A 7,439-nucleotide genomic window follows, 5' to 3' on the forward strand; every position below is an offset into this window, starting at 1 on the left:
CAGAAAGTCAAAATCACTGACCCCAAGGTAAACAGTGATGGAATTATTTGGCACTTTTATTTGCATCTCTATTTATCTTTATTTCCTTTCTTCTTATCTTGAGGAAGAAAAAAAAAAAGGGCGTTCCTGAGTTTTTAATGCAAGCTCTCAATTTTCTTTGTTAAGAAGAGACAATGGCATTGGCCCGGGGGGGGGGGGGGGGGAAGCTTGATGAACAGAAAGATCTAAAATAACTTTATTATTTAAGATATATTATGGTACAATAGTTTAGAACATGATCATCTCAATAAGTGAAGAAAAACAGATACTGTCTAAACACTGACACTGCTTATTTGTGGTGTAACACTATGTAAGTAACTCCCCAAACCCAAGCAGTCTGAAAAATTGGGATAATATTGTTACATGGTGAAAATTAAGAACTCACATTCATTGAGTGCATCCAATATTTCAGATTGTAGAACAATATCTTGAAAGGTATTTCCATTTATATTTCTATATTTTAATTTTCTAACTTAATTGTAAGGATTCATAATGGTATGTATGTTTTTCTCTACTCAGCATGGAGAATTGTACACAGTGAGAGCTTTAAATGTGTTTGAATTCTCTAGAATTTTGAAAACATTTCTTTGGGTCAGTCTTGTGTCTCTTAACCACAATAGGCTTTTTAGAGTGGGAGACAATAGTACAAAGGAATTTTTCTAGAAGAGACCAGTAACTAACAACATATACTATGAATTAACATTTTTAGAGTAATGTAAAAAAAAAAAAAATCCCTTTGTTGTCTGTTACAGGTCTATTATAAGCTTATGGAGAGTTTGGACTTCTATCACTTCTATAATATTTCAGTGCTTAAAGACTTTCATTTTGACTTAATTTTCTACCTATTTGCATAAAGTATGTCTTTATTTGCTCCCAATCTAAGTTCTCTCATTCTTATATTTTGTGTTATATTAGATATTTTGCTAATTTTATGGGTTCTAGTCTTATATATGAATATATTTTTTCCATTCTTGGCACATGTATTATATAATCACATATCTATGAAGCCTTGGACATCTTAACCATTTTACCTATGTTTGGTGGAATCGACTCTATTCCTTTGGATATTTCTTTCTCTCCTCTAGGTATGGAAATTAATCTTACATTCTATTGCAATTATAGAATTTACCTCAGAATCCACTGACACTTGTAACAATAAATTTCTAAAAATAAGTGAAGTCATGTACAAATGACATATGATACAGTTCTATTGTTTCCTGGGATGGATTCATGTCAAACAAAATTAGAATAAGCTAAAGCTTTATATTTGTGAGAGAGATGCAGCTTTGTTTTTCCTCTAATTAATATACTAAAGCATAGCCTATTGAAGATGTTGTTGATGGAAAAGATCTAAGAAAGCTTTTTGCCTAGGGTTTCTTAAAACAATTTTCTATAATATTTTATCAAATAAAACATTCATGGAATCTCAACAAATAAACCAAAGCAATTACACTTTGATATATTACACGTGGGGGTCATAGCTCTTCTTTCCTTTTTCAGCTCTCTTGTGGATGTGAAGCAACATGGCGCCTCCACAGCATAGTGCAGTAGTGAAGAGAATATATCTTCATCTTTGAGAGTATGGACGGACATAAGTAAGTGAATGATCCTCCCTTTTAAACTGCGATGATCCAAGGTTTTGTTGTTGGTATTTGGAGCCTAATATATTCCTAACTTACAAGTAACAAATTCTACTTGAGGATGTTCTTGAGTTATCAATGCATCCAGTTCTAGTGAGTTCTCTATAAGAAAAGAAAAAACAGTGTACAGGCATACTTGAGACATTGCAGGTTTGATTCCAGACTACTGCAATTAAGTGAATATTACAACAAAGCAAATCAAATTAATTTTTTGCTTTTCCACTGCCTGTGAAAGTTATTTTTACACTATATTTTAGAATACAATTGCATACTTAATAGGCTATCTAAAAAAAACAACATATATACCTTAATTTAAAAATACCTTATTGCTAAAAAAAATTCCAGGTTGGAACCTTTTTGTTGGTGGAAGGTCTTGCCTCAATGTTGACGGCTGCTGACTGATCAGAGTGGTGGTTGCTGAAGGCTGGTGTGGCTATGGTAAGTTCTTAAAATAAGACAACAATAAGGTTTACTGCATCAAGTGACTCTCATGAACAATTTCCCTGTAGCATGCAAGGCTGTTTGATCGCATTTTACCAATAGAACTTTTTTTTCAAATTTAGAGTTAGTGCTCTCAAACCCTGATGTGTTTTATCAACTAATTCTACATATAGGTATTCTATATTCTATAGATATATATAGATATATATATATATATAAAATATAGATATATATAGAATATATAGATATTCTATATCCTTTGTTGTTTTTCAAGAATCTTCACAGCATCTTCAGCAGGAGTAGTTTCCATCTCATAAACCACTTTATCCATCCATTAGAAGCAACTCCTCATCTGTTCAAGTTTTATCATGAGAATTCCATAATTTCGTCCCATCTTTGGGCTTCACTTCTAATTCTAGTTCCCTTGCTATTCTCACCACATCTGCAGTTATGCCCTCCACTGAAATCTTAAAGCCATCACAGTCATCCATCAAGTTTGGAATCAACTTCTACCAAACTCCTGGTAATGATGATGATTGACCTTTTCCCATAAATTGTGAGTGTTCTTAATGTGATCTAGAACGGTGAATATATTCCAGAATATGTTCAATGGACTTTGCCCAGGTCACTATCTGTGGCAGCTATAGCCTTATGAAATGTAAAACTTGAAAACTGACATTAATCCTTGATCCATGTGCTGCAGAATGGATGTTGTGTTAGCAGCCATGGGGAAAAAACAAAACATTAATCTCATAGTACATCTACATCAGAACTCTTGGGTGGCCAGGTGCATTATCAATGAGCAGTAATAGTTTGAAAGGAGTTTTTTCCCAAACTGTAGGTCTTAAGATTGGGCTTAAAATAGTCAGTAACCCATGTTGTAAAGAGATGTGCTGTCACCCAGACTTTTTTGTACCATTTATAGAGCAGAGGAAGAGATTTACTATAATTATAACAGCCCTAGGATTTACAGAATGGTAAATGAACATCAGCTTTAGCTTAAAGTCACTAGCTGCCACAGCTCCTAACAAGAGAGTCCGCCTGCCATTTAAAAGGAGGCATTGGCTTCTCCTCTCTAGCTAAGACAGACCTAGGTGACACCTTCTTCCAATAGAAGGCTGTTTTGTCTATGTTGAAAATCTGTTGTGTAGTGTACTGCCTTCAATAATTATCTTAGCTACATCTTTTCATGAAGCTTCTACATCAGCACTTGCTGCTTCACCTTATACTTTTATGTTATGGAGATGGCTTCTTTCTTAATGAAGCAACTGCTGCTAGCTTCAAACTCTTCCTCTGCAGTTTCCTCACATCTCCAGCCTTCACAGAATTTAAGTTAGAGTCTTGCTCTGTATTAAGATTTAGCTAAAGGGGATGTTGTGGCTGGTTTGATCTTCCTTCCAGACCACTGAGACTTTCACCATAAAGTTGTTTCACCTACCTATCATTCAACTAACTGTCCACGGGAATTGCACTTCTAATTTTCTGTATATTCACAACTTGGCTAATTCGTGCAAGAGGCCTGGCTTTTGGCATACTTTTCTCACTGAGCTTAAAAAGTAAGAGATGTGTGACTGTTCCTTTAGAGGCCATTATAGGATTAGCTAACGGACCTAAATTCAATATTGTGTCTCAGGGAATAGGGACACCTCAGGAAGAGGGCGAAGGATGGCTGCTGGAAAAATGGTGCTGATAGACTTGCTCAACAAAGGGTTGCCACACCCCTTCAGTTCGTGCAGGGGGAAAAATATCACAGTATCTGTGAAGTGCAATAAAGTTAAGCACAATAAAATGAGGTATGCCTGTATATTGTGTATACCTTATTTTTTATTTTTTTTGAATCAAAACATAGTGTTCTGTGATCCAGAATCCATAATATATGCTGGGGACTTATTGCAGTCAAGAGGACACAGGCTAAGGAGTAATAGGGAGATATAGGAAGACATTGATACTATTTATTTGCATATTAACTACAATATTTGAGGAACATTTTTACAGTAATTTCTTTAAAAATAAACTTTAAAACACTGGCATAGTAATTATATATATCTGCATCTATCTATCCACACACAGCATTTAGAGTTTTAACTGGTCAATTAGTAACACCAAATCTCACTTGCAGCTATATGAAATACATAATTAAAGTTTCCACACACAGATTTTATTGGTCAGATAAACCAATTACTGATAGATCGATCTATATCTATCCATACATATCCTGTAATGGGAGTCAAGAAAATTTTATCTATTTCTTACGGGTTTATAATATGAAGGCTTGGCCCACATAATTTTTTAAGAAACCTTTTACACATATTCTTCTTTCACTGTGTTTAAGAAATCTGTCATTAATCTCTCTTCCCTTAAAAAGTATTCCTAAGAATATTTCTGATTAAGAAAAACTCACTTTCTGAGCCAACTGTATTTCCATTCCCCATTAATTCATGATTGATATGTGACAAGTAAACCACTTTATTTGTTCAAGTGCTAATTTTGATGTGGACGACTCCCCATAGTCTATGCACCTTTGCTAGCAGAGACACCAAAGCGAAAATAATTTAGTAATAATGAAGATTAACTGTAAGTAGTTGCCTCAAAACTGACTGAATGTGGCTAAAGGAAGAAAAATGATTCATTTTTAACTTATTTATCTGGTAGTGACTTCCTGCTCTAAGTAATCATGCATGGGCATATTGTTATGAATATTCAAAAGGTTTTTTAACGGCTTAATAATTTTTCTTCCTTTGTTTCTAGGAACAGAAGTCATAACACACACTGAAATAGAGTATCACACTTGTCAGCAGCAGATAAAGTAATGTATCATTTGATGCTTTCTCTATCCTCCATGGCACCAACAAAGGCAGACCTGCCATCAAAGGAAAGCATCACTCCCATCTGGGTTTTAATGCAGAAATAACACATAGCTGACTTAGTCTGGGTTCCCTTGATTAAAGTTAGAATATCCAAAGTAAAAGTTTCACTCACCAAGAGTCCTCTCTATCAAAAGCGTGTCACAGATCTATTTGAAATAGATCATGTGTTAGCTCCAGGTTTTCTCAGCAGGATGTTTCTGCTCACTTCCTTCCTGAGTATATAGAAATTGGTAGTTGGCAAAGTCACCTGGAAAAAAGAAGAAGAATCAAGTTTTGCTCATTTTTGCTTCACATCTAACAACTTGCTGCTTTTGTTGTGTAAGTTCCTTTTTACCTGGGGAACTTTTACTCTGGGACTCACCCTCTGCCCTTCTTTGCTCACTTTGTGCCCTGGGATACTTGCTTCCTTACCTTCTGGCTTCCAGCTGAGTTTGGTCAACAGGAGGCCCTGTTAGGAAGTGGAAGAGAGATTTATGTCTTCTCCTGTTTCACTGATTTGTCTATAGTGTTTGGTGAATGCACTCCATGTTTATTGGTCCCAGGGAAAGAGTTTCTTTCAGAGCTTAACATTTTCTAAAGGCTCGTGTTGTACAGCCTCACTCTTTCCCTCCAACAGGCCTAGAAATGGCAATTGTTTGTTTGCCTCTGTTGCAGTGGTGTGCATCATCATTTTGTTGTGGTTTCATTAGCCCTATCCCAAATTCTGTGAAAGCTACTGTAGGTTTAGAACCCTTTCGATTGAGTCTATCATTAAGAGTCCCAGAAGGAAACAACATACTCAAAGGGTTTATCTAAACAGCCTCAAGAACGCATAAAAGCCTTTTGCGTTTGGCTTATCTTTAAGGTCAAGTATATATTCCTCAGGAAAGCATTATTGTCACTATTCTACTTCTCTTCCATTTTGCATTAGTGGAAGGCAAAATATAACTTATAAGCAAGTGATTTCTAATCATTTTTTCATGCCTCTAGACATATACCACAAAATATTCACATGTTCAATTTGTTACTAGGCACAAGATAAGGTTGATACCTGCACAAGGTAAGATTTTGCCCCTTTCTGCTTAAGAAAGCCTGTCATGGGGCGCCTGGGTGGCGCAGTCGGTTGGGCGTCCGGCTTCAGCCAGGTCACGATCTCGCGGTCCGGGAGTTCGAGCCCCGCGTCGGGCTCTGGGCTGATGGCTCAGAGCCTGGAGCCTGTTTCCGATTCTGTGTCTCCCTCTCTCTCTGCCCCTCCCCCGTTCATGCTCTGTCTCTCTCTGTCCCAAAAATAAATAAACGTTGAAAAAAAAAATTTTAAAAAAAAGAAAGCCTGTCATAAAACAAGTGTGTGAGAATACAGTTGAGACAGGTGGAGCACTGAAACTGTGCAATGTTAATTTTAAAGAAAAGTATTTTCAAACTTTGTTAGTAATAACTCATAATTTTCAAAATGCCACAGGTTATCATGTGGGTCACCTATGCTTGAGTCATGAACAGCTTTTCCTGAGACACAGATGGACAGATAATTTTCTTTCAGGAACTCCATCAGCAGGTGAGTGACAAAGTGTCCTACTTCTTCCACTAATTACAGTAGGCTGGCCCTTTAGGTATGACTCAAATGTGAATGGAATAACACTGCCACAAATGCAAATACGATAGATCATTCAAAACTCTTTGAGTATGTTGTCATTATTTGCTATCTAGAATGGAACAAAACTGCAGAAACAAAGCAAACTGTTAGAAAGAAATGTGAGAGAAGACATGCCTTCTTGGCCAGTTACCACCAGGTTCCTTTCATTAGAACTGCATAATGCTCATCAAGCATCTACTAAAGATTGGTTCAGAGTGAAATATGCATTATTAACACCCACTCAGACAGAAAAAGACTGACAAGTTTGAGAAACTTAACAGAAGACCATAGGGGAAGGGGAAAAAATAGTTTCAAACAGGGAGGGAGGCAAACCATAAGAGACTCTTAAATACAAAGAACAAACTGAGGGTTGATGGGGGGGAGCAGCAGAGAGGGGAAAATGGGTGATGGGCATTGAGGAGGGTACTTGTTGGGATGAGCACTGAGTGCTGTATAAAGGCAATGAATCATGGGAATCTACTCCCCAGGCCAAGAGCACAGTGTATATACACTGTGTGTTAGCTAACTTGACAATAAATTATCTTTTTTAAAAAACAGTACTCTTAGTTCTCTAAACATGGTTTTTGGTTCTCTGTTAAGAAATGATCAAATTGATTCTATTAGAATTATCTTTGTTAATGGATAAACTCAAAAATGTTTTATAAGTTCAGTATTTCAATCTTTTAATGATATTTCTTACTTAAAATCACCACTTCCTGACATATTCACAAGTAGTAGTGTGCTTGCATATTTATATCCTTGGCTTCAGGTAACCATACAGATTTGCACATAGTTTTTTTCATCCACAAATTTAAATTTTGCCATATGTGGGCCGTTTTATCA

General features: G+C 36.2%; 1 long non-coding RNA gene across 1 annotated transcript; it reads right to left on the minus strand.

The window, feature by feature from the left end:
* Positions 1-636: 636 nt before the first annotated feature.
* LOC123577054 lies at positions 637-5,299 on the minus strand. Its single transcript, XR_006701691.1, has 3 exons — positions 5,100-5,299; positions 2,002-2,124; positions 637-1,781 (listed from the first exon to the last, which is right to left on the minus strand). It is a non-coding gene; the product is annotated as an uncharacterized LOC123577054 (long non-coding RNA).
* Between the last annotated feature and the right edge of the window lie 2,140 nt (positions 5,300-7,439).

Source organism: Leopardus geoffroyi, chromosome D2 (genome assembly GCF_018350155.1).
Source record: "Leopardus geoffroyi isolate Oge1 chromosome D2, O.geoffroyi_Oge1_pat1.0, whole genome shotgun sequence".
Classification (NCBI taxonomy): domain Eukaryota; kingdom Metazoa; phylum Chordata; class Mammalia; order Carnivora; family Felidae; genus Leopardus; species Leopardus geoffroyi.